Source organism: Schistocerca americana, chromosome 2 (assembly GCF_021461395.2).
Source record: "Schistocerca americana isolate TAMUIC-IGC-003095 chromosome 2, iqSchAmer2.1, whole genome shotgun sequence".
In the NCBI taxonomy this organism is placed as follows: Eukaryota; Metazoa; Arthropoda; class Insecta; order Orthoptera; family Acrididae; genus Schistocerca; species Schistocerca americana.
The window spans coordinates 11611473-11624944 of record NC_060120.1 but is presented as its reverse complement, the minus strand read 5'-3'; the positions used below and the strand labels follow the sequence as shown (position 1 = coordinate 11624944).

The window sequence follows — 13472 nt, the reverse complement described above, 5'->3', positions numbered from 1 at the left end:
TAGAAACGGACCTCGGGGAAGATCAGTTTGGATTCCGTAGAAATGTTGGAACACGTGAGGCAATACTAACCTTACGACTTATCTTAGAAGAAAGATTAAGAAAAGGCAAACCTACGTTTCTAGCATTTGTAGACTTAGAGAAAGCTTTTGACAGTGTTAACTGGAATACTCTCTTTCAAATTCTGAAGGTGGCAGGTATAAAATACAGGGAGCGAAAGGCTATTTACAATTTGTACAGAAATCAGATGGCAGTTATAAGAGTCGAGGGGCATGAAAGGGAAGCAGTGGTTAGGAAAGGAGTGAGACAGGGCTGTAGCCTCTCCCCAATGTTATTCAATCTGTATATTGAGCAAGCAGTAAAGGAAACAAAAGAAAAATTCGGAGTAGGTATTAAAATTCATGGAGAAGAAGTAAAAACTTTGAGGTTCGCCGATGACATTGTAATTTTGTCAGAGACAGCAAAGGACTTGGAAGAGCAGTTGAACGGAATGGACAGTGTCTTGAAAGGAGGATATAAGATGAACATCAACAAAAGCAAAACGAGGATAATGGAATGTAGTCGAATTAAGTCGGGTGATGGTGAGGGAATTAGATTAGGAAATGAGTCACTTAAAGTAGTAAAGGAGTTTTGCTATTTAGGGAGTAAAATAACTGATGATGGTCGAAGTAGAGAGGATATAAAATGTAGACTGGCAATGGCAAGGAAATCGTTTCTGAAGAAGAGAAATTTGTTAACATCGAATATAGATTTAAGTGTCAGGAAGTCGTTTCTGAAAGTATTTGTATGGAGTGTAGCCATGTATGGAAGTGAAACATGGACGATAACTAGTTTGGACAAGAAGAGAATAGAAGCTTTCGAAATGTGGTGCTACAGAAGAATGCTGAAGATAAGGTGGGTAGATCACGTAGCTAATGAGGAGGTATTGAATAGGATTGGGGAGAAGAAAAGTTTGTGGCACAGCTTGACTAGAAGAAGAGATCGATTGGTAGGAGATGTTTTGAGGCATCAAGGGATCACAAATTTAGCATTGGAGGGCAGCATGGAGGGTAAAAATCGTAGAGGGAGACGAAGAGATGAATACACTAAGCAGATTCAGAAGGATGTAGGTTGCAGTAGGTACTGGGAGATGAAGAAGCTTGCACAGGATAGAGTAGCATGGAGAGCTGCATCAAACCAGTCTCAGGACTGAAGACCACAACAACAACAACGTCTCCTTGGCCACAAACGGCTTCTACGGTGTTTTCCTATGACGTAGGTTCTCGTCTGTCTCACTCGCACACTACAGCACTTACGCTTCCATAGACAATAGACGCCTCTAAGTTTCCCCATCTCGTTGTGAATCTGCGCCCTTTGTGGCATGCGGCTCTGGACGACAGGGTTCGTTTCACAATTCCTGTAGGCTGACTCTTTCGGCCATATATTTAAATTAGAGCGAAATGCTCGTTAACTCACAGTATTGACTGACAAACAAAGGTAAAGCATCTTGCAAGCGAAGAGGAAAGAAAATAAAACTTTACAGGTTGAGAGGGCATCTGATATTTCATAGATTACAAACTCGAGTCACATTTATGAACAACTTGGTAATACGATTCCACACACAACTGTTATAACAGGTGCTTCATATCCTGGATTCTACCACTGGGTTACAGTCAACATTTGAACTGGTCCTGTACATGTTCTGTTGGGGTCAGATTTATGGACTTTGCTGGCCACTGGAGTACCTCAGCATCATAGAAACACTAGTATGTGTGGATAAGCAATATCCTGCTGGAAAATGGCACCATGCATGAAATACTTGAAGACATAGGATGCCCATTACATACACTTGTGGCTTCAGAGTTCGCTCAGTCACTACCAGCCATGACCTGAAGTCGTAACCGCTGGTTTCCCACACCTAGCGACGTCCTACGCATAGGCCAATAATTCGCTAATCCAGTTGGTACAAGTCTCTGATCATTGGTGCGAGATGAAATAGAATGTTTAGAATGTTGGGGTGGGGGGGTCCATTATTTCTTCCCATATGGCAGGCACCTATTTGGAAGGGCTACAACGTGCTTGATGTGCAATACAGAGATCCTCCCTTGTGGCGATCAGACGTAGTCAACTGGAAGCTTGACAAGTATGTCTACTCTCACGTTACAATACAGTCCGTCATCGTGTCACTGCCACATCCCAACGCTTCAAAAACTTAGATGAGGCACATTCCAAACTCTTTCTCAGATGCTCATAGTGCTACCTTACTCGAGGATGAGGCAATCACCGTGTCCTGTACAGAGATCACTCAACATTTGATGCTGTTCGTGCCCCCTGTACACCATACTCGCTCTAGGGACAGCACTTAATGTATACAACACTAATGGTGGCTGTTCTCTGTGATAGATCTGCAACTACAATAATTTACATATCCACCGATTGTGTGCACGTTCACGAAGTTACATTGACATCTGACAACGTCTTCTGGATGTCTGAATATTTTTGTCTAATATTTGAGCATTCAAAGAACTGTGGCTGTCGCCCGCACAACAGTGACTTACATGCATTGAGAATAGAAAATAGTGCATTGAGAATGGCTAGCTACTAGACGAAATCTGGATCTGCGTAACAAAATCTAAAAAAGGACGACTGGTTGATGCACTCTACAATTTATAAGTCACGTAACAGTCGCTGAGTGTACCCACTGTCCGAATGGAAAGTAGCCTGATGAGGGTTTTTGTGTGATGTATACTAGCTGAGAACCTGGTATTGCCAGGGTATGCGTTTATTTCAATCTTCCATTAGTCCACCTTCTCCCTCTCCTCTCTCTGCCCATCTGCACCACCCCTCTCTCTGTCCACCTCCTCCAACCATCCTTCTCTGTCCATCTCCTGTTGTCCCTCTTTCTGTCCCTCTACTCCTCCCCTTTCTCTCTGTCAATCCGCACCTCTTCCCTCTGTCCATCTGCTCCGTTCACCTCTGTCATCTCTCTAATTCCATCTCTTCCTCCTCCTCCTCTCTTTGTCAGTTTCCTCCACCCATCTCTTCCTCTTTCCTTTCTCTGCCCATTTTCTCCCCTCCCTCTGTCTCTTCATCCCCTCCTCCCCCACCTCTACGTCTGTCTCTTCCTCCCACAGTCTCTGTCCACCTCCTCCTCTTTCCTGTCTCTGACCTCCTCCTCTTCTCTCTCTCTCTCTCTCTCTCTCTCTCTCTCTTTCTCTCTCTCTCTGTACATTTTCTTCTCCCTCTTGTCCATCTGCTCCTCCTACTGTTTGTGCCAATATCTTCCTTCCCTCTCACTGTCTGCCCATCTCCTCTTCAACCATTCTCCCTCCCCATGCTCTCACCCCAATAGGAGGCTGGTGGTTCTTACCCTACAATATTTCTTTCCAGATTATAAGTAATATGTCTGTCAAATCTGATTTAAATCGTTCCAAGGGTTTAGAACGATCTTTTTACCTGGGGCTATGTTCAAATATGTGCCAACGGCCTTGCCACAGTGGTAACACCGGTTCCCCTCAGATCACCGAAGTTAAGCGCTGTCGGACTGGGTTAGCACTTGGATGGGTGACCATCCGGTCTGCCGAGCGCTGTTGGCAAGCGGGGTGCACTCACCCTTGTGAGGCAAACTGAGGAGCTACTTGATTGAGAAGTAGCGGCTCCGGTCTCATAAACTGACATACGGCCGGGAGAGCGGCGTGCTGACCACATGCCCCTCCATATCCGCATCCAGTGACGCCTGTGGGCTAAGGATGACACGGCGGCCGGTCGGTACCGTTGGGCTTCATGGCCTATTCGGGAGGAGTTTAGTTTAGTTTAGTTTGTTCACATACGTACGTGTCACATATATTTCTCACACATTTCACACATATTTGTACACATATTTCACCTGTATGTCTAGCGAGTTTCGCACTGCAGTTTCGTTACCAAGCAGCTCAATGTTTATGATTTCATATATCCTAAACTCTGTGCTGTGCAGTGACATAATTGTGCAGGTACATCCAGTGGTACACGTCTGTGCCTTCTATCTGCGAAATTTGTTGGGAATAGAGTTAATAGTAAAGGAGTAATAAATTAAAATGTAATGCATGATGTGGCAGTTTTACACGCTTCTCAGTATCTGATGTCATATTTCCTGACCATTATGTCGTACAATGATATATTTTTGTAGATAATTCAGCAGCATATGTGGATACTATATGCGGAAAGTGTTTAAAATAGAATTCGTAGCAACGAAATGAAAATTTAAAAAGCCTTGCGTGATGCAGTAGTTTTTCACGAATTCTGTGTTATGACGTCGTATCTCTTGAACTCATTGTCGTACAATGATGTAATTTTTCCGGTGCATTCAGTGGTAAATGTATGTGAATACTATCTGCAAAATGTGTCTCGAATTCAATTAGTTGTAAAGAAGTAATAAATTAAAGAGTTATTCATCATGTGGCAGTTTTACTCCTATCTATATCCGAATCCCGCTCCAGCTACTGCCGCGTCTGAGTGCTGACGAGTCCTCTCCATTTGGCTCGGTCCTCCCACCAGTTTTCTTCCTCCACTTGCTGCCAGGTCACACCTCTCCTTTCAACAGATATTCTCACTCCCATTTTCCACCGTGTTCTTGGGCGCCCTCTAAGTCTTTTCCCATCCGTCTTTAGTTCTTCCATAATTTTGGGGAGTCTCTGCCCATGCATCCTCTTAACATGCCCATACCATCTTAATCTCTTTCTTTCAATTTCTTCTCTCATACTTTTTTGTTTGAGGTCCTTTCTAATATCTACATTCCTTACTCTGTCCATTCTTGTTTTTCCCTTAACTGCTCTGAGAAATTTCATTTCCCCTGCTTGCAGTCTGCTCCAGTCCCTTTCTGTCATTGTCCATGTTTCTCCACCATAGGTGACAATAGGGATGTAATAATTCTTATACATAAGGAGTTTTGCTCTTTCTGAAACTTCATTATTCCAAATCAGATGTTTTATTGTTTGGTAGAAATTGCCTCCCTTCTGTAACCTCCTATTAATTTCTTTAGTTATTCTTCCATCCCTAGATATTTCACTCCCTAAATAAATGAAACTTTCTACCACTTTGAGGGGTTCTCCATTCAAGGTAATATTTCCGTTGATTCCTTTCTCCCTTCCAAATACCATTACTTCACTCTTATCTTTATTTATTTTTAATCCACACCTTTTCATTATTTCCTTCCACACATCAAGCTGTAACTGTACATCTACCTCTTTATCAACCCATATTACCATATAATCTGCAAAAATCATCTTTTTGTCTTTTTATTTTACCATATCTTTAACTGCCGAGGCTCGTCTGTGTTTTGAAAGCAATACATGAAGACTTTCCTACTGGCTTGCTAGGCCTAACGCAAGGAAGGATTTTCTGTTGGGGTTGTCTCCCTTAGCCTTTGGAGTTTCTCCTCCACCACAAGGCAGTGGTTCCCTTCTCATTTAATCCCCAGAAAGGAGGGTTGCCTCATCTGCCAGCTACGCCGTTCCGAAGTCTTCCTTCTCCGCCGTCGCTGCCATTAAGGTCTTCAGCCGTAACCCTGGGATTGGGTTCCTTGTTATACCCCACGGGATTGGGTCCCTGCCTGAACTCAGCCATCCTAGCACTCCGGCCTACTGAAGTGTAGGATGCCCACCCCCGCGACGTGGACGCGCCAGGCAGGAATTACCCCAGTGGAGGAATAGGGAAGGGCACCCTACCTCCCTGGAGCCAGGTTAATGATTGTGTATGGTGCAACAACCAAAGGGCCCACAGGCACAAAAATCTAGTAAGTGGCAAAGTTTTTTCTATTCATCATTTTGTGGGGGTCATCAGCGAGAAAAAGTTTCGTAAAGGCTTGAAATTATGTGAAACCTTTAATGCAATTCTCTAAGTACACTGAGTCTCAAATATTGGATGATTCTCTCATGGTGGGATACACTGCTTTTTCACACTCCACCCACTTTTGATAGATGGATGGTTTGCAACTCCACGTTGGTTGTTTCCAGACAGTAAATTATATATGTTCAAAGTTCGGCTGAAATCAGTCCGTGGTTTGGGCGGAAACGTGAATCATACATACGAGGCCTGTTCAGAAAGTAAGCTCCGATTGATTGCCAAATTGAAACCACAGTGAACATCAGAAATGTTTTACTTGTAACAATTAGCTACACCTTTCAGCTACTTCTCTACGTAGTCGCCGTTCTGACTTTGATTTTTGTCATAGCGTTGTACCAACTTCTCAATAGCCTCATCATAGAAGGCAGCCGCCAGTGCTTTCCGCCAATTCTCCACGCTGGCCTACACCTCGTTGTCTGTGTCAAAATGTTGTCTTCAAAGACAGCGGTTCATGTGACCAGAGATGAAACTCAGGGGGAGACAATTGCGGACTGTATTGTGGGTAATCTCACATTTCCATTTGAAAACGATGCAGGAGCATCTTCATTGCCCCTGCAGAATGCGGCTGAGAATTGTCTTGAAGAAGAAACAGCACGACAGTTATGTAATGTTAGCTTCATAGCTTCAGGCGAAATTTCTCACCAGGCCCTCGTACTTGGCGGCAGACACTATTTTCTAGACATCTTTACGCACTCACTGCGAGCTCAGAAATGAGAAGAGCGACGTGATGCTAACTGGGGTTATACTAGAGACACTACCCAACACATCTGTGCAAAGCTTTATCGGATTTTCATAGTCGGTTCCATTTCGCGACCGATCGGAGCTTACTTTCTGAACGCCCCTCGTAATTACATACATTTTAATCGGTCACCTTGCACGCGACGTGATGTCCATTCGTGAAACACTTTTGTGTCGTATACACTCGACGGTGCGGTGAATGTGTGTGAGGAGTACGATGATGACGATACTTGCTAACAGTTGGAAGTGATATTGAAATAGGTGTTGAAATATTTAGTTCATCATCCTTGGAAATGGAGCCACAAATTCCGCCTCCAGTGTAACGTAGTTGGTTGGTTGGTTGATTGGGGAAGAGGACCAAATAGCGAGGGTATCGATCCCATCGGCTTATTGAAGGATGAGATGGAAGTCGACGGTGCCCTTTCAAAGGAAACATGCAGGTATTTGCCTGAAGCAATTTAAGGAAATCACGGAAAACCTAAATCAGGATGGCTGGACGTGGGTTTGAAACGTCGTCCTCCCGAATGTGAGTCCAGTGTGTTAACCACTGTGGCCGGCCGCTGTGACCGAGCAGTTCTAGGCGCTTCAGTCCGGAACCAGGCGGCTGCTAGGGTCGCAGGTTCGAATCCTGACTCGGGCATGGATATGTGTGATGTCCTTAGGTTGGTTAGGTTTAAATAGTTCTAAGTCTAGGGGACTGATGACCTCAGATGTTATGTCCCACAGTGCTCTGAGCCATTTTTTTTTTAACCACTGTGCCGCCTCGCTCGGTGAAACGTAGTAAAGGCAAATCGTTGTCCAAGGAGCGGGTACTAGGGATAATTACGTACATGGAAGATCATTTGTAACATGGTAAAAAAAACTATTATAAGCAGATTTAGAATAAGTCCGTAGTAATATGACCGTGTACAGCATAAGAAAAGTTAAGCGTGTTTAACCGAGGGCAAGGCGCACTTCTTCCAAAAACTGGTGTTAGCATTTTTAAGCATTCTCGATACGAGTTAAAGGATGTGAATGATAGTGATCCATTACGTTATGCACATTAAACTGCGCTTGACATAGAGTACAGTGATTTCAAGGGAAGCTGTGGATGGTTGATAGCTTCAGTACTACAGAGCTGAAAGGTATGATACCGAAATTACAAAATATTGAAATGTGTGTGAAATCTTATGGGACTTAACTTCTAAGGTCATCAGTCCCTAAGCTTACACACCACTTAAACTAAATTATCCTAAGAACAAACACACACACCCATGCCCGAGGGAGGACTCGAACCTCCACCGGGACCAGCCGCACAGTCCATGACTGCAGTGCCTGAGACCGCTCGGCTAATCCCGCGAGGCCCGAAATTACAAACAAAGCGTCAAAGTAACGATACACAGCAATCGGCGGGATTGGTCCGAAAATTTGAATGTGAGATAAACAAACTTACACCATTTTTCAGTAAGGAATTTGTTTTCAGCTCTAACCGGTCGCGAATTGCAGAGCAAACACATGTGAAAGCAGCCCTGGAAATCAGAGGTAGCAAGACAGTTGTATCAAGATCAACTAATGCCTTAACGCACTCGTATACAATTATGCCAGCTGTCAATCTGGATGATAAATTGGCCTGAAAGTTAATTATTGTCCTGCGGGAAGTTAAGGTGCCGTGCCCCCTACGATTCTTTCTCGTGTGCGTGATCTTGCAGGGGCGGTAGGGAATAATTACGGCACAGCAAGCATGAGTAGGAAAATGGGCATATGAGATCCACAACTATGGCAAGAACGGTGCTTTTGGCAAATAGCTGGTCAAAATAACTTGCTTTTGCTTTATTCCTGGTCTGTCTACAAAAATCGCACTCCGTTAAAGCAAACTATCCCCTCTGACAAGTGTTTGACATTGTAAGTCATACGACGTTCAAGAGCTGAACAAACTCAGCCTCTTTATGTTTGGTTTTTTCCATGCCTATAAAGCATATTATCACATTATCAGTAGCTGCGCCTGAAGGACGGGCACTTTCACGATAAGTTCCACGACAGAGTCTTTCGCATTCGGCTCCAGGCCACCACATTCCATCAGTTGTCATCACCCCTTTACACCAATATGATTCCATATGCATTCCTTAAGAGCAGATATATAGCTGAATGTCCTGCGCGGTTTGTAACTCCCAATGAGTTCGCCTTCGTCATCACTGTGGCCCGCCATTTTTCTTTCGGTGTTCATGGTGCAAAATGGTTCAAATTTATCTGAGCACTATGGGACTTAACTTCTGAGGTCATCAGTCCCCTAGAACTTAGAACTACTTAAACCTAACCAACCTAAGGACAGCACACACATCCATGCCCGAGGCAGGATTCGAACCTGCGACCGTAGCGGTAGCGCGGTTCCGGACTGTATCGCCTAGAACCGCTCGGCCACCCCGGCCGGCTTCATGGTACAAATTAATGGTTTGTTTGGACATTCATTGACTGCCGACAATGTCAATTTTGTGAAGTGTAACAAATACATCTCTTAGAAAGTTGATCTCTGCGTCTCCCACTGACTCACTCACTCACTCACTTTCTGTCACCTTCCTAATGCACATGGTAATTCATTAGCAGCTAAAATTTTGCCTGTGATAGGCAAGATTGAACGTGTGACCTCGCTCTCAAGGGGTTCCTTGACAGTTGTAAGGTGGCTATAATTTCGCACCTTACAAGCACTCATCCACATACTTTGCTGTGATCTATAACCACATTACGTATTGTTCGATAGGTAGTACATCGCATAAATGAATATTTAAAGGAGACTGACATTGTCACATACGCCTTGTAAATAATTGCTAACGCTTATTGTACGAAAGGTGACGGAGTGTCTTTATTATCATATTAGTAGAGGTTGGAATGACTGGAAGTGAAACGGCAGACGGAACTCAAGCCCTTGGTGGAAGGCCCACACAGGAATGTTAGTCCCGCTTAAAGACAGGAAATAGCAAGACGGACATCGTAGCACCTAAGCGCTGGAGCACAATAGAGTCACGACCGGCCAGTACCTGGAAACTACAAGAATTCTGGATGTAGTTGAGAGGAACGAAAAAGCGGCACCTCGGAAACCACACAGGCTGGATTATTTCCAAGCATTTTACTCAGAAGCGTACCATTGTACGAGTGTAGGTTTTTCCTCGCAAACTTTCCGCGCTGGACGACAAAAGACTAAAATACGGTTGATCGGCATTCGGTAGAATCTGTAGAGATGGAGAATATTCCATGGTTTCGGGAATATGATTCGTTTTCGGAATTACGATGGTGGGGAGCCGAGCCTTGCTGGAAGTCGAGCGGTGGAGAAAAGAGGTCTTCCGTTGTGAGCGCCCGTGTGTGACGGTCGCACAGTATCAGCATTGTTGGTACAGACGGACTTGCTGTCTTTGCTCTCAGGAGTGTTTATAGTTAGAACAGTTAGGTACTGTACTGCTGCGAACCTATATGATTGTGGACTTCACCTCCTGGTTGGAAGTCGTCGTTGAGTACGCAGCTTTCAGTAATTGAGGGCACTCCTTCTGCCTATACTTACGTTGAGACGTTATCTGAACTCCGTCCTTGTGGCTGGAAGTTGGCGTTTCTCGTCTGTAGAACATAGAGAGGAGAAGACAGTATTAGAGTGTATTAGTCAGAGGTCCGCCTTCTGCCGTCCTAGTGTTCGAAAGAGTTTTATTTTGTGGCTGGCGTTCTACTATCGACGCAGAAGTGTACGAGAACCAGCACGCCGACGCACCAGACGCAGTACATGCGGTGATACCGCAAATTGCTTCGGCTTATTAGGGCTATAAAGCTAAACAGCTGTGATCACGTTAGTTTACACTCCTGGAAATTGAAATAAGAACACCGTGAATTCATTGTCCCAGGAAGGGGAAACTTTATTGACACATTCCTGGGGTCAGATACATCACATGATCACACTGACAGAACCACAGGCACATAGACACAGGCAACAGACCATGCACAATGTCGGCACTAGTACAGTGTATATCCACCTTTCGCAGCAATGCAGGCTGCTATTCTCCCATGGAGACGATCGTAGAGATGCTGGATGTAGTCCTGTGGAACGGCTTGCCATGCCATTTCCACCTGGCGCCTCAGTTGCACCAGCGTTCGTGCTGGACGTGCAGACCGCGTGAAACGACGCTTCATCCAGTCCCAAACATGCTCAATGGGGGACAGATCCGGAGATCTTGCTGGCCAGGGTAGTTGACTTACACCTTCTAGAGCACGTTCGGTGGCACGGGATACATGCGGACGTGCATTGTCCTGTTGGAACAGCAAGTTCCCTTGCCGGTTTAGGAATGGTAGAACGATGGGTTCGATGACGGTTTGGATGTACCGTGCACTATTCAGTGTCTGCTCGACGATCACCAGTGGTGTACGGCCAGTGTAGGAGATCGCTCCCTACACCATGATGCCGGGTGTTGGCCCTGTGTGCCTCGGTCGTATGCAGTCCTGATTGTGGCGCTCACCTGCACGGCGCCAAACACGTATACGACCATCATTGGCACCAAGGCAGAAGCGACTCTCATCGCTGAAGACGACACGTCTCCATTCGTCCCTCCATTCACGCCTGTCGCGACACCACTGGAGGCGGGCTGCACGGTGTTGGGGCGTGAGCGGAAGACGGCCTAACGGTGTGCGGGACCGTAGCCCAGCTTCATGGAGACGGTTGCGAATGGTCCTCGCCGATACCCCAGGAGCAACAGTGTCCCTAATTTGCTGGGAAGTGGCGGTGCGGTCCCCTACGGCACTGCGTAGGATCCTACGGTCTTGGCGCGCATCCGTGCGTCGCTGCGGTCCGGTCCCAGGTCGACGGGCACGTGCACCTTCCGCCGACCACTGGCGACAACATCGATGTACTGTGGAGACCTCACGCCCCACGTGTTGAGCAATTCGGCGGTACGTCCACCCGGCCTCCCGCATGCCCACTATACGCCCTCGCTCAAAGTCCGTCAACTGCACATACGGTTCACGTCCACGCTGTCGCGGCATGCTACCAGTGTTAAAGACTGCGATGGAGCTCCGTATGCCACGGCAAACTGGCTGACACTGACGGCGGCGGTGCACAAATGCTGCGCAGCTAGCGCCATTCGACGGCCAACACCGCGGTTCCTGGTGTGTCCGCTGTGCCGTGCGTGTGATCATTGCTTGTACAGCCCTCTCGCAGTGTCCGGAGCAAGTGTGGTGGGTCTGACACACCGTTGTCAATGTGTTCTTTTTTCCATTTCCAGGAGTGTATATAAGTAGGAACAACGTTTAGCATTTAGTAGGATTAGTTGCCTTCATTTATGTTTAGGTCGTAATTTATAGAATTAAAGTGATCCTTAGATCTGCGTTTGGGGGTTGTCAGACAGGGCCAGATCTTCATTTTAGCGCACATTCATTTTACACCCGCCTGGAGTAGCATCTTGGACAGTCCTTGCCAGATAGTCTCCCTCCACCCGCCAGACCCTTTCAGCACGAGGGGACACGTGACTTCAGCTCAGCGGCATGAAAGCGCCGCCGTCTAGTGACCACGCAGTGACCGCACGACGACTTTCGGCGGACCGTTCCACGAACCGCTTTCACTCGCTATTCCGTCTATCGGCGCATCGCGGAAGTTGGGCTGCCCGTGGCCTCGCAGGCGCGCGCGTACACACACACTCACACACACACACACACACACGTTCCACTTCATACCCCGCTCGTTCTTCGTCGTTGCCGCACCGTCCGGCGTCGCGCATCAATTACGGGCGAACAATGGGGGGTTTAATAAGAGCCACGCGCGCCGGACCTGCCACGCACAAAGCGTGCGGCCCCGTACGCCCTCTGTTAACGAGGAGAACACCGCACCACCGCACCGACCGCACCGCGCGACGCGTTTCCGCCGAATTTGCGCGACGGGTAATTAACTTGGCGTCCACAACGCGTGGCACCCACATTTGAACTGGCCCGAAGTCCTGCTTTTTGGCTTTATTTCTTTTCCTTCTATTTAGCGTCAAAGTTTCTGGCACAGTACAGTTCCAGGGAAGCATTGAAATTCGGTTAATTATCAATCTTCGTGTACTGTTTTAGAGGTCCGGTTGGGTCGCGAGGGGAGGGGAGGAGAGGGGGCATAGGGGTGGGCCACAAGAAGAGGGTGCGGGCAGCGAGCGGGCAGGTGTTTGCCCCCGTTCGTGCAGTTGCACGTTTCAGTGACCTATGCTTTAAGTGATTTACCACCAGTGTTTGAAGATCGAATACAGCAGATGTGTAGAGCAGTAAAAAATTGAAATATCGTTGTTTCCGCCATCTCTTCTTGGGTAGATTACACTTGCTACACTGGACGTTCCTCGGTGATCTAAGACTCTTCGTTAATGCACGATTAACTTTCAGTTTCGTATTATTCCGCATCCCAGGCATTCTAATTGCCACCCCTCTCTTTCCTTCCGTGACTCCTCTTTGCAACCAGTTACACTGCTCATCATTAACACTGTAATATCAGGAAGGACAGCCAATAACGATATTTGACTTCTTCTACATCGACATGAATACTCTGCAATTCACACTAAAGTAGATCGTTCTTTGAACATCTTTCAGACTGCTTCTCTACCGTTCCAGTCTGTAACAGCGTGTAAGGAAAATCAACACCTAAATCTTTCTGTACAAGTTCTGATTACTCTTATTAAGTTATGATGATCGTTCTCCCAACCTAGATTGGCGGCAATAAAATATTTTCGAATTCAGAGGAGAAATTTTGGTGACGGAAATTTCGTGACAGGACCTCTCTGCAACGAAAAACTCCTTTGTTTTAATGATTGCCATCCCCTGTCACTTATGTCAGTGACTCTTGTAACGTATTACTATATTTATGACGTTTCTCATCGAGCCATATACGTTATCTCGCATTTCTAGC

The 13472-nt window shown here is 46.3% G+C and overlaps 1 pseudogene; it reads left to right on the top strand.

The window, feature by feature from the left end:
• The first annotated feature begins 3455 nt into the window (after positions 1-3455).
• Positions 3456-3573, top strand: LOC124597393 (annotated as a pseudogene).
• Positions 3574-13472: the final 9899 nt, after the last annotated feature.